Source organism: Manis pentadactyla, chromosome 2 (assembly GCF_030020395.1).
Source record: "Manis pentadactyla isolate mManPen7 chromosome 2, mManPen7.hap1, whole genome shotgun sequence".
NCBI lineage: Eukaryota > Metazoa > Chordata > Mammalia > Pholidota > Manidae > Manis > Manis pentadactyla.
In genome coordinates this window covers 228,164,360-228,183,594 of record NC_080020.1, presented here as the reverse complement: position 1 = coordinate 228,183,594, position 19,235 = coordinate 228,164,360, and the positions used below count along the sequence as shown (strand labels likewise).

The window sequence follows — 19,235 nt, the reverse complement described above, 5'->3', positions numbered from 1 at the left end:
CTGAGGGTGGTCAAGGCACACGGGTCAGACGTGTGGAGACGTGTGTATGTGGCCATCCCCCTGAGGCCACCGCCACAGTCGAGGTAACCAGCATCCCAACAGTCACCACAGTTGTCTCTGGGCCCCCCTTTCCTCTCAAGCCTCCCCTCTTCGTCACTGTCCGCGGGCAACCACTGACCTGCCTGCTGTCAAACTGGTGATTTATAATCAGCACTTCTGATGTATTGCCAGTGATGGCCACAGAGTTTATATTTTTTTGGTAATGAATTAGGAATGGAATTATGTTATTAAACTCCGATGGGACAATGCAATTTCAGCCATCATTTGATTGCATGTTTATGACTAAGCCCCAGTTAAACAACTGTCAGAACAAGCCCTTTTAACATATCTCTTCTGATGTGATGTGTGTTCAAATAATCAGCAGACAGGTGAGCAGATCTGAACTCTCCCAACTGCCGCTCGGCAGATACTCAACATCCCACTGGAGCCCTTTCCGGTTTATCAACGTCACCAACACTGGCTGCGATGACCGGAGTCCCTGGTGGCCGGCACAGGGCCCTGGCGTCTGATTCTCACCTCTCCCCTGCCTGCGCCTCTTGCTGCCGCTCAGCAGCAGTGGAGATCCAGCCTTCCTAGCCTCTCACACCCAGCACCTCTCCCTCCACTTCAGACCTGTGGCCCTTGTCTCCTGTGCCTGTCCTGTGAGGCTCACTATGCGAGCTTCCTGATAGCAGGGGCGGCCCTGACTCCGGCATGCATGAGGCCCCTTCTCCGGATGTTATTGCCGTGGCTGGAGTGACGCGCAGAGGGACCTTTGAAGTTCTCTCCCTGGTTTGCCGGAGGCCAGGTGGGCTGGGAGGTGTGGCTGCAACGCCACCAGGAACAGACAGACCTATCAAATCTGGGACATCAGATACATAATTGTACCTAAAATCACAAGGCAATTTCACTACCAAAAAACAAATGTAGAAAAATGTCAGAAACAGTAACAGGCATTTTGGCTGTGGCATTAGCTGATCCTATTGATAAGTTACAGAACAATCCTAGTCTGTGGTGGGGCTCTTGGGCCTGGAACCGAGGAGAATCCGAACTGGTAGCCAGAGAGAGCTGGGTGGGGTAGAAAGCACGTGATCAGAAGGGCAGGGGTGTAGGCGGTGGGGGGCAGGGTGCACGGGGAAGGCAGTATAACACAGAGAAGACAAGTAGTGATTCTATAGCATCTTACGCACTGATGGACAGTGACTGTAATGGGGTATGTGGGGGGGACTTGATAATGGGGGAGTCTAGTAACCATAATGTTGCTCATGTAATTGTATATTAATGATAGCAAAACAAAATTTTAAAAAAAGAAGAAGGGTAGGGGCGCATTGGTGCTCCATTGCATGTGGATTGTGTTGATTGTCAAGTCATGGAAACTTGGTTTTCTCACCCAGACTACTTGTGTGGGTCCTAAGAATAACATTAAATACTATAAGTATCTCAGTATTGAGAACAAACCAGGTGCTCAATAAATGCTCCTGCCTCTCCCTAAATAGCACTGAAAACGTAACTCTTTGAGATTGGAGACTTTCCAAAAGAATTCATGAAATCATTTTAAAACTCATGATAGATGCATCTAGAATAATTGTCAGATTATGGTCAATGGCTCCCAGACAGCAGTGAAAGTTACTAGCTGTGCAGGTGACAGCTGATGGCCTGTGAGCGGCCCACTCCAGACCCTTAGTGAGTCGTTACAACTGAACTTGATCAAAGCTGTCAGGCACTAGTTATGCATCTGGGAGGAGAGTTCTGGGCCCGGAGCAGGAGAATGTGGGGCCCCGCCTGAAACTCAATGCGGTACAACACGGGTATGCACTAACTATTCCCTAGAGCTGGGAGCAAGAAACAAGAGAAGTTTTGCCCAATCTGGTTTGTTTTCCCAGACCTGAAAATATGCTAGTCTCCATGGAACAAACATCTCATACATTAATCGTTTGGAATTCTACTTCTCTTCAGTTCAATAATTTTGTGAATGTCTTATCAGCTAGGATGCTCAAAATGATTCTAAAATAATCTGATAAAAATCTGAAGTATTGTTTTACAATCCTTCTACATCATTTTTACAAGGATTGGGGAATACCAGATGGCTTGTAGGAACAATGGATTCTGCAACTACCTTTTATTCTTGTAAAAAAAGTGAATTATGAGTATCTATGGGTATTCTTGCTCAGGAATTCAAGCTTTCCAGCAGTAATGAAAACATGTGGCATTGGCACATGGATAGAAAATTCCATGGGACAGAATATCGATTTCAGAAACAGACTTCTTGTTATCTATTTAGCATATGATGAAGCTGATATTTCAGATGGGCAGGAGAAAGACAGATTAACTAACAAATGGTATTGCTACAATGGGCTCTCCATTTAGGAAAAAATCAAGATGGCACCCCAGCTCACATCTCACACATAAACCCGGGGCGTGTTACATATCTAAACATGTCTTTAAATCTGGAAGGAAGTTTAATGACCTTTAAAAAAGAAAAAAAAGCCCAAGTCACCCAATAAGGGTTCAGAATGAAGTCTCTCTGATTTCAAAGCCTGTGTTTCCTGGGTGTTGTGAGAAGAGGATTTTTCCCTGCAGCCTTGCATGCTGGGCACTGACAAGTTAAATCATCTCAGTTTTACACCCATTCCCCTCCTCACCACCACCCACTCTAAGCCAAATCTCAAGAAATAGAAAATAGAAATAGAAATCACTGAGACCTGTGGCAAGAAAGCAACCTCCAGCCCACCTTTTCCTTTACAGTCAATTTCAGTTCCCTCTTTGGAACATTTTGATATATTTTGGGTGAAAGGAAGTAGGAGGAAGCAAAATGTGGTTGGACCAAAATAAGAAAACATCTCAGATGCGCCTGTGAGATCGAGGCTTGTGATAAATGCTAGCTACAGAGAAATCATGGGAACCATGTAAATGACAGCGGCTGCCGAGAGGAATAACGGTATTGCTCAGGAAGATGAGTGGGAAATCAACCAACAACAGGAGCAGCAGACGAAGGGGGAATTTGCACCAAGACAGAAGGTAGAGGGGGAAGGAGGTGAGGGGATTTTTTCCATCTGAGAGAAAGAGAAAAAATAATCAACACCCAAAAACATACCCGACAGATAACAAAGACTCAAAATAGGACAAGGAAGATGAGCTTCAGAAGAAGATTCAAAGGAAATCAGTTTGTATGAATGAATAAGCGTCTGATGGGCTCCAAGTGCTCCGTGTCTGCCCACTGAGCCTTCGTGCCTCGCCACAGCTCAGCCAGGGTGTCCTTATTCTTTCCAGCGGAGGGAACAGCTTCCCAAAAGCTGGTAGACTTGTGCAAGGCCACACAGCAGTGAAGGACGGAGCTGGGACACAGACCTGGCTTTCTGGCTTCATTGATAGGACAATTTCTGCTGCTTCACAGATGCTTTGCTCATAATTAAAAGCAGGGAGAAGGTGAAGTCGGGACCTGAAGGTTGAACCTCCAAGGTCCTGGAAGGACTCCCATCTCCTGACCTCCACTAGGTGCATCCCCAGACTAATTCTGGGAATTTAGTTCTTTGAAACAAATATTATGTATTTGCTGGCATGCTTCCCATTTTTTAAAAGCAAACATTTATGCTGGGATACTTGTAATTAAAGCCCATGCAAGCACTGTCCATGACTGCTCCCCACCATGGCCAGGGGCACCCGCCCCCCACCCTGATCCTGGACCAGGCTCTGTCTCTGAGGAGCCATGCCCCAAAGCGACAGAGACTGGATTTCAATAAGGGTGCTTACAAAGCAAAGAGCCTCCGCATTTATTTTTAACAGACTTTAAAATGGCCTTCTCAGGACTGAACGTGTCTTCTTTTTAACCGTGCTGCCCGGAGTCCATCTTCAGAAGGCAGGCAGGCAGAAGGTCCTGCAGAAACAGCCCGCTCACGCTCATGAGTGCTGGAGGGCTGGGGCTTGTCTGGATGCTTCCAGGTTCTCTGTCTACACTCAGCAAGGGATGGGGTTGAGAGCAATTTCCAAAAGCAGAGAAAAGTTCTGTCAGAGGACTGCATTTTTAGCTGAGCCCGAAGGTCAAAGCAATCGTGTTCTGTCGGGATTCAGCTGAGACTCCCTAGCTGGGCACTGCTAACAAATCCTGCAAAACTCAGGAGGGGGCAGCTGGGAACACTGGGAAGAGAGCTAAATCTGCTGCTAGGCTGACTGGGGTATGGACTCGAGCCTCATGCTTGCCAGCCCTGTGCTCTTAGGGTGCTTATACCTCCCTGACTGACACTTAGTGTCTTTCCTGGGAAATAACGCAAGTCGGGCCTCCCTGTCGGAACAGAATGAACCCAGAAAAGGTAAAAGCCACGTAAGAGATGCTCAGTAAGCGTCAGTCGCTGGGTGGTGGGCTCTGGAGTCTGACAGCTCTGCATTTAATTCCCTGCTTGGCCCCTTGCCCACCGCGCAGCTCTGGCCAAGGCCTGGACCTCTCTGGACCTCGGTGCTCACCCCTGTAAGAATAGGACAGATAATCTCGCACTCATGAGGCCCCTGGGGGCCGGGGACAGCATGGGGCAGCGCCCGCCATAGCAGGCATGCAGCATCCCTGCACACTGATGAGCCGCGGACGATGAAGGGTTCGGGAGAGAATCAAGGTGGAGTGGTTTTACTTTTTTCCAGTTACTCACAAACTGTGTTGGGTCAAATCCTCCTTTTCCCACTAGGCAACAGCTCCCCTAGTTATGTGTAATCATATCTCATAACCTATCAGTCATTCTCTGTGATTAGAGAGGTCCCCTAAAAGACCTGAATCCCATCCGCAGTAACCTTGGTCTCTCGTTTGCTCCCGACCCTGCCCTGGTGTGGCCCTAGGGTCTCTGGCACAGGGAAGAGGTGGGAGGCAGGTCCCACAGGCTTCCTCCCCTGCCCCTGGACCCCTCCACCTGGTCTCCATGGCTTTCCCTGGGATGGAAGGGGGTGGGGACAGGGGAGTTTCTCCATGTGGGTGCTGTGGCTTCTCTGGGGTTCTCTGGACCACCCTGAATGTCCAGCAATCCTCTCTGTGTCCCTGGTGCCCTCACCAGCACACACCTGCGTTTCCATGAGGCTCTTACAGGGGACCCCTCTCCCCACCACACTACATATTTTCTGTGGCTGCAGCTCAGCCTCCAGTTCCTCCTCCATCCCCAGAACAACCCACGTGCCTTCTCTTGCTGTGAAGCCCCTTACCAAGTGGGCAGCCGTCTCAGGCAGGGCACCAGCAGGGCAGCTTAGGCCCAGCCCACAGGAGGAGCAAGCATCCTTGCCCAGCGGCAGGGATGCAGGCTGGGGCCTCTCCCTGTCACACCCGCCATTCTCCCTACTTCCCTGTCTCCTGCTCACAGCCCTGATCAGCTCAGCCCCACCAGCTCAGCAGACCTGCCCCCTGTGGCAGAACGCAGCCTCCCCTGCGTGTGGGAGCCTTCGTGCTTACAAGTGATTCTCATAGAGCCCCTTCCCTTGGTTTGGCCAGGAAAGCCTCTGTCCCTCCCAGAGACCATGCTGGCTTGCTGCTGTGTGGGAAAGCTCCGGGCCTCAAGGCCTGGCCTCCAGCTCTGCCTGGGCCAATCCTGCTGTCTGCTCAATCAGCAGGTGCCCGCCACCCAGCTCAGGATACAAGCAGACGGGCCAGAAGAGGCTGCCGGTCTGTGCCGAGCTGCACAGGGCTGTCCCCCTGCCCACCCTCCCTCTGCCACACTGCTCTCTTCTCCTCTCCTCCCTTCTGGGGGCCGTCCGGGCTGGGCAAGAATCCCATCTTCACACAGCCACCTCTGTTTTCTTTTTCCTCACTGATGCTTATCCTCCCCACATTCATTCATTCATTCCTTTCACAAACATCCACCAAGTACGTACTCAGGATCATGTGTTGGGCCCCGGGAGTATAGTGACCGATAAGTGACACCCCTGCCCCTAAGCCTAGTAGGGGAAAGATACAGGACAGCATAAAGCAGCAAACTGCCCCCACACCATTAGAAAGAGAAAGGGAAGCCAATAGAATTTAATCAGAACAGGTGCATCAGAGAGAGGACCATGTCACCCAGGTATCAAGAAGAAACGCCATCCACAGCTAACGTTCCTCTGGGAGAACGGCCAGGTTAAGTAGGGCAGAAAGAGCCAATGCTCGGTGGCGTGGTAATGTCAGGGTCTACTGTTCCGGAAAGGTGCAACCCAGAGTCCTAAGGAGACACAGCCGTTCCACAAGGTGATGTCGGACTGTGACGCCTCCCAGGAAACACTCACGCCTGCCCCGGGTGAGAAGAGCTGGCCTTTGCGGTGGTTTGTTAAGCAACCCAGCTACCACTTTCTTTGGTGAGGAGATCTAACCAGAACTGGAGGACTCACATTACTCCCTTCCCATGGACTCAGAGCCCACCACCCCTCACCTGTCACACCCGGGCTTCCAGGTGGGCAGAAGAGCTGGACTAGTCAGAAGTGGGGTGAGCAATGCCCAGAGGCAGACAAGGGAGCTGCGGGGCCGGCACCTTAGTGTTCATGCCCAGACCCTGCAATGCCCTCTGAGCGTTGCCTCGCCCCCTTGGAAAGAAGAGCATGCCCCCACCTTGTAAGCCAGAGGACCTGATCTGGTACAGTCTGATGGGGGAGGAGGGCCGGTGACCTCGGGGAGGGGCATGTCCCGTCAGACTGTCACCTCTTGCGAACCTCAGGGGAGAGCAAACCGGGGGGGTGTTTGTCCACCACTCCAGGCCTTGCGGGCTGTGCTATGGGGTCACAGTCTGTTAAAGGCAGAAGAGGACCCTCTCCTGCCCCTGATTAGACCTCAGTTCCTAGAGATAAAAAGACTCGGCATTATGATTGCTCCACGCCAAGTTTCAGGGGTTCATCCTACGTGATAGGATTGCTGTAGGCTGGGGAGACACCAGGATTGCATAAGCAAGTCAGTGAAATAAACCTTTGCCATGTTGAGACCAAATCTACATGGGGACCTAGAGGGAACTCAAGTCTCCCTGGAGGGGACTTCTGGTACCAGAGGAGGCTGAGAAGGCTTCAGTCCTCAGGGGCAGGAGGAATGTGCAGAGAGGCAGGAGCAGTGAGGACAGCCTTGACCGCCAATCTGAAGAGCTCCAAGTTCATCATGAAATCTTCCGTTTTAAGCCACGGAACGACACACTTAACCATGCATGCTAGAGAGATCTCTCAGGCAGTTACCTGGAAGGTGGACAAAGAAGAACGAATTAGTTAAGAGGCTGAGTGAAAGGAGATGAAAGCATGGAATTCTTCCAAAGAACCCAATGCAAACTTGGGAGGGGACAAGACACTGCCAGCCCCCAAACCTCCTGGAGAGTGAGGACTGGTGATAAACCAAGGGCAGCTCAGTGAGTGTGCAAAGACTTTTGCCACCTGTTAGCTCCCCTAGTCCTCAGGGTAACATGGTCAGGTGGGCAAGCAGGCATGAATGTCCCCATGTGGACCGAGTCTGGGACCTGAAGTGGCTCTCTTAACCCACATGGCAGCAAGTCAGCCGCAGAGCCTCGGCTGCAGCTCCCGTCTCCTGACTCTTCCCAGGGCTGTTTCTGTGCCATTCCCTCCCTGACCCGGGCTGTTCTCTGCTAGAGAATGCTGGAAGGGGGAGGTCACATGCACCCCTGAAGGGAAACTTAGGTCTCAGAGAATCAACGAAGACATTTCTTCCCTCACGGAAATGGTACCCATCCACTTAAACTTGTCTCTTTATAATCAGCTTAAGGGCTTTTTATTTTAATATAGCAGCTGAGAGGCAAAATCAGGTCCCACTTCAAGTGCTACTAAAATCTGCCGTGTGGGTGGCTCTCCGATGTGGAAATGAGGCACCCTTAACAACCACCCACACGGCAGCCTAATTTTCACTCAGGAGTCGCTATTGAAAAAGAAGAAAACAAGTGACTCAAAACCACCAGCAACTTTGAATTTAACTTCTGAAATCCTCAACTGATGGTGTGAGGAACTCATCCAAGCTGTCAGAGTGGAGACCCAAGTGGGCAGGACTGGCCTCCCGCTTTGGGCCTGGTCCAGGTTTCGCACGTGGCCCCAGAGCCACACTTACATGCAGTAATAAATGCATAACTCACAAGGCAGCCATGGGGGCCAGGAGGAGAGGAGGTCGGTGCTCACAGATGCCAGGGACACTGCGCTCCTTCCCGGCCACCCGCAGCTCTCGCTCTGTGGCTCCACCGCCTCGTGCCTGTGTCTCGGGCTGGTTGGCAGGCTGGGCGCCCAGTCTGGGTGCTGCTGTGGTGTCTCTCAAGGAGACACGGGGACCTTGTTGCTCCCAACCCCAGCATCAAGTCCCTGAGGTGTCCCAGTCTCTCAGGAGGTGGCCTTTCTCCCTGTCCTGCCACCCAAGGACAGCTGCTCTGGTGAAAGAGCTAGAAACTCAGGGGCTGTGCGAATGAGACCTGCTGTCATTAAAGGGAACAGAGCCAACGACCAGAGGGGACCAGAGAGAACCTTTCCCCAAAGCTTCCCAAACAGGCAACTGATGATTCCACACCTCCTCTGACCGATGAGCTGGCCTCAAGGAAGAAGGCTCCAGCGCAGATGATAAGGGGTGGGGGACAGACGCTCACACTCACGGGGAGCTGTGAGCAACCCCACGCTGGGTGAGACCTGCACACAGAAGTTGGAACTCCTCCTGCCCTGGACTTCCTGGCACGCAGTGTCAGTGAGAGACAAAATGCGGCCTCCGCTGGGACCACAGGTCCCCAGAGGGTCATTTGCTTTATCACCTGGTGCGTTGCTGTGTTCACCTACCGCCCCGTTCATATACCTTCACATTTCAAGAGGCCAAGTTTTGAACAGAACAGCTGCTTTACTTTTTAACATCCCAGAAAGTTTGGATATATGAGAGAAAGAGTTAGAAAGGGAGAGAGAGACAGACAAGAAAAATATGTATTCACATGCGGTTAGAAGAGTTAAACAATCAAGAATGACAGTAAAAAAATCCCATGTTCCCATCCCTCCCCGTCACCGAGTCCTGGCCCCCAGGGATCTGTGAATTCCTCTGCTTTGCACTTTAACTCCCGCCTTCTAGATGAAACCCTCTGCTCACACTATCTCTTACCTCTGCTATCTGCTTTTCAGAATTTTCTTAGATCTACAATAGTTTTGTTTAGTTATTTTAATGTGCTTAGCTCTAAATATATACGGAAACCTCTCTCTCGTTCCAGCTACTATATGCAGTGCTTCTTAATTTTCTGTTATATAAGATGAAGGCCAAACCTCTCCCAGACCCTGACACACCCCCTCTCTAAGGTCTCCGAATCCCAGTTTGGCCAGCTCCACCATTACTTTTAACTTACTGGGACTTCTAATATTAATGTTTTGTTCTGTATCTAAAATTAACTCCTGAGTTAACAACCTCATCGCCTATAGGTTAATTCTAAAAATGAATGTCAATCGAATTTATAGTATTATATTATACAAATATAATTTTCAGTGCAGTCATGTGATTGATCCGTACAGAAGGAGACAGAATTTCATGTCATTAGGAGCTTCCTGCAAACAGGGGAGTGACACCTCTGGGAACCTGCATCCTGGGATCCTCCCCCCTCCCACACTTCGGGTCACTGTCGCCTTATTCTTTGTGGCCACCGCCACTGTCTTCTGAAAGGAATCAAGGGGGCTTAGAACAAGGGTCAAATCAGATACTTAAAATGATTGGTATGCCACAGCACCAAAAAAAAAAAAAGTTAATAAATTGATCAATGATCTTTAATTACTAAAAAAAAACAAGCCATAGGATTCAATAAAATCTATCTTTATAAATACTAAAAAAAAAAACAAAGCCACAGTAGCCAACTGCAATCAGTTTGTTCCATACTAATACCTGAAATCAACTGGATCCAAAGCCTCCATCACGGTGCTGGGATGTCTGTGTTGTCAGGCACAAATGCTGGGTACGATTTTGTGTTGTCAAGTGACTTGCCCTGCAGAGCATTTCCTGCCACATTCTGGCAGGAGATTCCTGAGCTGTTGATGCAAAGCAGGCCATAAAATGTTCATTTTATTTTCTAATTTTAATTCATCTAATTAATAAAAGTTGTTGACTGTCCTGTACACAGCCTGGAATTTGTAAAAAGAAGCATGGAAGAATTTCTGTTTGTAAATGAGGATCCTTGTCTATAACTTCCCCATGATCAAGAAGGAGAGCTTTCCAGGCACACGGATCAAGTGGATTCTCTTTTCTCATGCTAGATCGATTGCTCAGTGTCACATCTCATTTTGGGCCACACATATTCGAGCCATGATCCTTTTCCTTGTCCGGATTCACTCACAGATAACAGAAGCCACTGTAGCTAATGGAAGCAGAGAGTGGTTTAATATGTGGAATTCTAGGCTCACAAAATAGCCTGGAGGTTGGAGGACCAGGTTCAAGGCTGAGCTATTAGAAATGACCCTCAGAAGAATATGGCAAAGCTAGACCTTCAAGGAAGCTGTGCTAGGAAGCAGGGGAATCAGGGACAAGAGAACCAGAAAGCTATTTCCTCAACTAGTGGCCTCAGAGCCACACTGTCTTCCCTTCCAACTAGGGATCAGAGGCCTTGCCTCAGGGGCCACGAGTTCTGTCTCCTGTGCAATCTATGCCAGCAGGACAGATGCCCTGTGCCATAGAGTAGAGGTCAGACTCTGGGCCACCTGCTGCTCCCTGTTGCAGGCAAATCAAGGCATCTCTGACCCACTGGCAGCAGAAACAGCAGAAACCAGCCTCTCTCAGACATCCATGCTGCACCTGCTGGGCAGCAGCTTGGCCATGGGATGAGCCCAGGCTGCAAGGGAGCCTCGAATGTGGCCTGTGGCTCTCCTGCCTCCAGCACACAGTCGGGCAGTGGCTCCCAAATTTGAGCAGCATTGAAACCCTCGAGGGCTCGTCCCAGAGTTTTCTGATTCAGTAGATCTGGGGTGGGGCCGGAAAATGAGCATTTCTAACAATTTCCCAGGTGACACTGGTTTAGCTGGTCCAAGCACCACCCTTTGAGAATAACTGCCTTCAAATGGACTACAAGGAGGTTGGAATGGCCCTGGGTGGGCCAGTGTGTAGTGTCTGCCACAACATTCCTGTGCAGTTTTTTGTTTTTCTTGGCTTTCTAATTTTTGGTTGTTGAAAGAAAAATACATGTTTTGTTACCACATCATTAGAATCTTCCTCCTTCTTGATCAGACAACTGGTTGAACAGACACTGCTTGGTTCCTGAAGTTATTCTTCTTCAATCTCTTACTTTCTTTGCTGCTTTCTGGGCCTGCTGCATTTTCCTGACATTCACTTCCTGTCACACCTGAAGCAGTTCCAGTTTCCCAAACATACTTTCTTTTTAATAGACTCCTTTTAAATTTTGCTTGAGTTTATCCTTCTGTAGGGGGTAATCTGTGAGTTTGTGGCTGTGTGCGTCTTTTTCTGCATACAAGATAAATATTTCTATTCCCTTCACGTAGGGAAATATCTTTATTTTCCTTTAAGCTTCATGAGAGTTTGGCTGGATATAGAATTCTGGTTTCAAAATGATTAAATAATTTTAAATTAAAGTTCAGACTGAGACCCAAAGAAAACAGAGACCAAATTACAAAGGGGAGAGGGATCAGACCATTGTGTGTGTTTCCTATGGCTGTTGTAATAAATTACCACAAATTTGTCAGTCTGAGATGGAGGTTTCAGCCGGGCTGTGTTCCTTGTGAAGGTCCAGGGAGAATCCATGTCCTTGCCTTTCCAGCTTCTGGAAGGCACCTGTACTCCTTGGCTCATGGCTCCTTGTATCTTCAAAGCCAGCAATGACATCCCTCTGACCTCTCCTTCCTTCTTCGCATCTTCTCTGACCATCCAGCCTCCCTCTTTCTCTTATAAGGACTCCTGTGATTATACTGGGCCCACCTGAATAATCCAAGACCATCTCCCCATTTCAGGATCCTTAACTTAATCCCACCTTCAAAGTCCCTTTTGCTGTGGGAGGTGACATACTCACAGTTCTGGGAATTGGGGCATGGCCATCTTTGGTGGGTGGGTGGGTGGGTGGAGGCTGCATTATTCTGCCTACCATGATCAGATACAGGACTTCAAACGGACATAGAAAAATACGGTTTTGTGGTAAGTCTTAAACCCCTCACCCATATGCACCCATAGTGAGAAAACAGAAAGGTCAGAGGTTGGAGACGGAGGAAACTATGTATGGTGTTCTTGGTGTGGTGGGAGTGCCCTTTCCACCCAAAGTAAGGAGAGAGAATAAACTCAGGGAGTTTGTCTTCTGCAATCTGGGGGACACAGTGACCCCCACTTGAAAACCAAAAGGTCAAGAGGCTGACTGCTGTGACAGCAGAGCTGAGGATAACTGACATTGGACGGCCTTTGGACGGGGGCATGCCCAAGAGAGCACATGTGGGATCATCACCGGTCCTGCCCATGAGACCCTTTGGGGGGGCAGACAGAGGGCTTGGGTCTGCGGCAGGTTGAGAGACCAGCAGGCTAAAGGTGTGCTCACCCTCCTCGAGGGAATTGCAGGTCAGAGATCCCTAGTGGCAGAGTTTCCACAGAACTCACAAAAATGATCACTAGGGAAAGACGTATCTTTAAACTCCTGCCCAAACCAAACTAGAACTAGAACCGTCCACTCAGGTAAGACCTTCCTGACTTCTTAGGTCTTCTCCCCTCCCCAGCCCAGCTCTGTCCTGGCAGGTGGGAAACTTTGATGGGGCAGAAGTGGGGATGGTGGTGCAGAAAGAAGTGCTGGCGCCTCCTTCTCCGACCCAGGGGTCACCCGTGCCGGCCTGAGCTAGCAATGGGGGAGACTAGACAAAGGGGTTCCTGGGTCGACCTTTTATCCCTGAAAAAGATGAGAAAAACCGCAGGATTTGCACTGAATTTCATTCAGAGACAAGAACAGGTGCAACCAAACCAAGAACCCTGCCAAATCAATCCAGGGAAATGTGAGCCTCTGGTCACACCCGAGGAGCCCTGGTAGCTCAGTCCAATGGGACATCAGAGGCACCGTCCGGCATCTGGTGTCTTATGGTGAAATCTGATACCAATCTTGATTCTTATTCCTTTGTACATGTAAACATTCGTATGTTTTTAACCTTTGAACATATTAAAGATCTTTCCTTTTTCTATGATGCTCCAATTTCCACAAAGATGTATCTGGATATGGGTATTTTTACAGAATGGTGTTAAGGAGCACAGCATACAGAATCTAAATGAATAACAAAATGAGGAACCTGGTCCTGACTCTCAGGAAGAACTAATACATTCTCACCTTCATCAGTACCTTTAAGGCGTCCTGTGCGCCCTCCTCTGATCCCACGCCCTGTCTCCCTCCCACTGGACACTCCCTCCCTCCCTCTGCCCCTATCCTGAATTTTCTGTTATCCTTCCCTATTCTGTATTGTTGTACTATGTGATGTTTCAATACATTTTTAGATTTGCATGTCTTTGAACTTTATAAAAATGATGTCCTACTCTGTGTATGCTCCTGTGGGTGACATATTCTGCCCCAAACTGAACCAGATTCATTCCGATGGGTGCCTACAGCTATAGTTTATTCATTTTCACTGCAAATGGCATTTCACAACATAAAAACACTACAATTGATTTATTTTTTCTCTTGTCAATGGACATTTGAATTTTTTGCAGCAATTATATTTTTTAGCAATCCATGTCACTCTGGATATTCTTGTACATTTCCTCGTGCTCATGTATAAGGGTCTTTCTTTGAGATATACTTAGGAGTTGAATTGCTAGATTTTCAGGTTTGTGTATATTCAACATTTTTAATAGAGTCAAAATTTTTTTCCCCAAATGATTGTACCATTTTTAGCCCTTTACTGGCAATAGAAAAGAGTTGTTCTACATCTGTGCTATCACTTTATCTTATCAGACTTCAGTTTTGGGCAATCTTGGTGGTGGTGTTAAATGATACCCTCCAAGAGTTTGTTCACATTCCTTTATTTACTAATATGGCTGAGCTGCTTCTCACACCTTACTGGCTATCTGTGTTTCTTCTTACAAGAAATACTTTTCTTTTGTACTTTTTGGTTTGGGTAGTTTCATTTTGTCTTATTAGAAATATTTATATATGATAGATCTTTTGTCGGTTATGTGTTGAAAATACCTTCTGCCAGCATGGCTTATTTTTTTTATTTCTTTATAGTGTTTGGATGAACAATAGTCCTTTAATCCCACCAAATGGTTAGATCTTCTCCTTCAGGATTGGTTTAAGCAATCCCTCCATACCCTGAGACAACGAAGACAGACTCCAACATCATCTTCTCCAAGTTTTGACTTTGACCCATAAGTCTTTAAACCCATTCAAAGTTGATTTTTGTAAAAGGGATGAAATTGATGTCTGGTTTCATTATTTGCCATATGGCAACCCAATTACTCCAACTGCATTCGTGAGACAGTCCGTCCGGTTTCCACTGACCTCCAGGGCCAGTATCGTGTTCTCACACATGTGCGAGACTTTTGGGAGCCTCTCCATTCTGTTCTCTCCCTTCTGTTTGTCCATTTCTGAGTCAACAGAAAACTGCCTTAGTTACCATTGCCGCACGATATGCTTCAAGACCCAGAAGGCACACCTCCCCGCTCCCCATGAGGTTTCCCTTCAGAGAGTTCTGGACTGTTTTTAGTCCATCATTCTTCCGTATAGATTTTAGAATAGTCTTATTGGGTTAAATGAAAAATCCTATTGGAGTTTTAAAGTTAGAGTTATATTAAATCTATGTATCCATTTTGAGAGGATGAACATTTTCATGATTTTGAATCTATCAATGAACATGATGCGAATCTACATTTTCCTCAGTGTCACTCCATAAATTTCATTGTTTTTTCCAGACAACTCATGCATATCTTTGTTAGATTTGTTTCTAGGTAGCTGGGTTTATTTTTGTTTTGTTTTGTTTTATAGCTATCATAAAAGGTGTTTTGTTTAAATGACATTTTGTAACTATCTGACGGTGCTATATGGAAATACAATTTTTAATTCAAAAACTAATCTAATATGTTGCTGAATTTTCTTATTTATTCTAATTGTCTAACCTCTTGGATTTTCTACCTAACAGTCAAATTATCTGTGAAAAAAGGACAGTTTGCTTTCTTCCTTTCCAATCTTCAAAACTCCATTTCTGATTCATATTCCTCTGGCTAGAACTTCTTGTTACACGTTAAATTATATTGTGGGGGTGGGTATCAATGGCCTTTTTTCTGGGTTTTACCAGCAATTACCTTAAGGCTTCACCATTAAGTAAGATGATGCCTATGGGTTTTTGTGGAAATTTTTTATTAGGTTAAAGAATTTTCCTTCTAATTCTTATGTGCTGAGTTTTCTTTCCTTTGTAAAAAAGTAATACGTGAATGTTAAAGTTTATCAAGTGCTTTTAGTACATTTATTAAAATAACTATATTCTTTTACTCTGTTAATGCACTGGATTACATTAATAGAATCTTTGGGGGCAGGAGAAATTAAGTGGGGCTCAGTTAACAGTAATGTACCAATGTCAAATTCTTAGTTTTGACAAATGGATCATGGTCATGTAAGATACTAAGGGGGGAAACTGGGGAGGGGTACACAAAATTCCCTGGACTATATCTCTGCAATTTTTCTGTAAATCCCCAAATTATTCCAAAATACATTTAAAAAAATAAAAAACAGGTGTCTAAATCCTCAGCTCTGCACAGATCAACACACCTCTCCAAGGAAAGTGTCCTGCAGGGAAACCCCAATATCACCCCTGCTTCCAAAGATGAGGGAACCAGAAAACTTGACGTTATTCCTTGGCTTCTATTATAAGAGCTGGAGCGGGGCTAGCAGCCCGGCCAGGCCTCGTTATCTGAGTCTTGTCTGCTCAACCAGGAAACAGACAGCCGCCCAGAAGCTGTGAGATTAGGTGTGACACTCAGCGCCCCTGCAGATGCACTGCCAGCGATTTCATCATCCTGATGGATAAACTCAGGGCAATTACCAGGATGTTTGCAGATAATGTTTCAACAGTGAGGGTGCAGAAGGGAGTCAAGAAATGATAGTAGTAGCTCACTGCTCAGCAAAGCCTAAAATTAAAGCCCTGCAGGAAATGGGCACTTCAGGCGAACTGGCAAGGAGGTGCCAATCTCAAGGCTGAGCTGCAGCAAGCAGGGCCTCTCAGGGAGGCTCCAGACCCGCAACAGGACAGGGGTGGCTCCGAAACACGTTGACGCCGTTAGTTACTAGTTACTGGTCCAGAGTACTTTACATACATAACTGTACTCAGCCCTCCCCAAGCCTTGTGAAGTGGGGTTCTCGGTTCTCATCTTCCTTCTGAAGAGGAGGCACAGGTCAGAAGGGCAGGGGGCACGCGTGGTGGGCCAGCTGGCTGGTGGCGGGGCCAGGCCAGAGAAGAAGGCCCGCTGGACCCTCAACTCACTTTGCTAACCAAGCTGCTACATGTGAGAAAGGCCCTCTTCACCCTAACCTCCACCTGCTGGGAATGGGGGAATGGAGGGCGACAGCGCCAAGTCCAGCTGTTTGGAAGGAGAAGGGGCTTTGTTGTCCACGGCCGGCGGGAGGAATTCCCACCTGAGGCAGGAGAGGCACCAGGGCCGGAGGACTGAGCCAGACCAGGGGCGTGCGTCCACGCTGAACCCTGACCCCAGAGACCAGGCAGGGCCTGCGGTCAAGACAGTGAGAGCTACGGGAAAGGCATGGGTGCTGCTAAGGAGTTAGTCCCCAAAGCAGAGGAGTCTCAGGAGACGATGCTGTGGGCTGACCTGTGTCTCTCCCAAACTCATATGTTGAAGCCCCAAATCCCAGTGTGACTGTATTTGAAGGTAGGGCTTTAATTAAAGTTACATGAGGTCATAAGGTTGGGATCCTGATTTGATGAGACAGGTGGCCTCATAAGAAGAGGGAAAAAGAGAGTTCTCTGTGTGTGCGGGCACTGGCAAGGCCATGTGAAGGCCCTGGAAGAAGGTGGCCATCTGCCAGCCTGGTGGAAGGTGCCCGCCAGGCACAGACCAGCTCCTTATGTCAGACTTCCAGCCTCCAGAACTGTGAGAAGTGAATGGATGTTGGGTGAGCCCCCAGTCTGTGCTGTTTTGTATAGCAGCCTGAGCTAACTAAGACAGGAATGGAGACAGAGGGCGCTGCCTGGATTCACACACCCCATCCCCTAGGCTGCTGGCTGGGCAGCCAGGGAAAGCTTCCTGGAGGAGGAGAGCCTTGGCCGACAGAGGCAGGGGAAGGCTTGGTGAGGAGCGCTCCCTGGAAAATGGTGGTGGCAAAGGCCGAGCCACCTTCTGAAAATAGGTGCTGGGAACCTGCCATGTTCTTTCCTGTGGTTGGAATTCCATTTCATGTCAAGGAGATTCATATATCCGTCTTAAAAAAGGGATCATCCAGGCATTTCAAAAACCTCTTAAAAATAGAAAATGAGAAACACGTGGCTGGAAAAGTAAAAATGTGAAACCGGTGTGCATAATGCTTTAAAACAGAAAAGGTTGGGGGTAAGATCTTGGGTCTCCCCTTCTTCCTGCCCCAAACCCACACACCAAAGGCACGTGCTCGCACCTGCTACAAAGAAAACCCACCCGGAGCACCACAGACTGCCCAGAAAGCCCATCTCCTCGTGTTTGGGACGCACCTATTGCTGGGGGGAGACAGCCATCAAAGAAAGGGCCTAAGAAAACAACTGCATTTCCTACATTTTTCCCCAAAGTAGTTCTCAAGTCTGGTTTTACCGAGAGGGATACAGTCTGGTTTTGTAGGAGACATTCAGAGTTGCGACCAAGTACAGTCAAAGAGGCCAAGGTCTGAGCAAAACCCGGAAGATACGTGGGATCCCTGAGCAAGGGAGGCCTGGGGCAGGAAGCCACCCCTGCCGCAGAGGATGATGCAGCCACAGCGGCCCTGGAGGGTGGGACGGTCCCCAGGAAGCAGGGTCCAAGCAAGCGTGAAAGGAGCAGAACAGTGAGAGCAATGGAGCCCGTCCATGCGGAGAGAGGACAGTCAGCAGCTGCGTGGGGCACTGATGAAGAACCAGCGGGCTGGCAGGCAGAGGGCAGGCATCCGTGTGGACACATCGGAGAACTACGTGCTGGACCTGGCACCAGCCCCATGGGACCTAGATGCTTCCCAGGGAGAAAGAGGAGACCCTAAATGGGCTGAAATTGTTTCTGCTACCCCAGGAGAATGGCCACTTTAAATATAAATGATGAATAACAGAAGAAAAAGGAAGCTTTTTATTTCATGAATACCATTATCTGCCACGCTTCATTTCATGCAACAGATTTCCTTTAAGTTCCGATTGTGAAAAGGAGTACATTTGGGAAGGACAGTGAGGTGGGTACTTGTCTCCTGCAGAATTGAGAGTTGAGGCTAAGGGGAGGGTCTGTTCTAGAGTCAGAGAACCAGAAGGAAAGGGTAGAAATGTGCACACTGGGTGGGAGGGCCACTACGGACGTAGAGCCAAGGGCTCTGCAGGACGTCCAGACTTCCTCCTGGCTGCCTGGCGAGGACCACCCTGTCACCGCCTGCCTGCATCACCCATTAGACCTTTGGCGGGGAGGCGGTGCTTGCTCACCTCCTCGCACTTGGCACAAAGTCAGACTGCATTAAATGAGTGACAGTGACTCTGCTTGGGGAGAGGGAAGAAACGGAGCCAAACAGCAGAAAACAGCACCACAACTGCTTCACAGGGGAAAGAAAAATCAAGCGAGTGTTTCTTGAATGCCATGTGCCATTTAAATATGTTAATCCTTTCAATTCATGCAACACCCTAAGGTAGAAACGTTACTTGCATTTTGTAGACGAGGAAACACATCCAGTAGGTTAAATCGTTTTCCCATAGTCACTCAGCTGGTAAATGGAGAAATTATTTGAACCCAGCTAGGTCTTACTCTAAAACTTAGGCTTTTTTCACTAAATTGACTGTGACAGCTGTAAATGAATGCCTGTGAGGCTGAAGAATCACATTTCCTCTTTGGAAAATCACACTCCCTTTTACAGGCTTTACTCAGTGAAATGTATACTTTCTGAGCACCTTCCTGTGTAAGGTGCCAGGGCTGCAGTGGTACAATGGACGAGGCAGAGCCCCTGCCCTCCACTCTTCTCATGCCCCAAATCAATCAACAAGTCTTAGAATTTGACATAAAAACTGTCAAATAGGATCCAGTTAAATTAGCATAAAAGTGATTTAGCAATTACCAAGCTGTCAAGTCACAGCAGAGGCCTAGGAATTTCAACGACTATCAAGACATC

At 48.1% G+C, this 19,235-nt stretch overlaps 1 long non-coding RNA gene across 1 annotated transcript; it reads right to left on the bottom strand.

The window, feature by feature from the left end:
- Positions 1–3,801: 3,801 nt before the first annotated feature.
- Positions 3,802–9,949, bottom strand: LOC130682727 (uncharacterized). The gene is made up of 3 exons (XR_008996021.1): positions 9,851–9,949; positions 7,013–7,194; positions 3,802–3,987 (listed from the first exon to the last, which is right to left on the bottom strand). It is a non-coding gene; the product is annotated as an uncharacterized LOC130682727 (long non-coding RNA).
- Between the last annotated feature and the right edge of the window lie 9,286 nt (positions 9,950–19,235).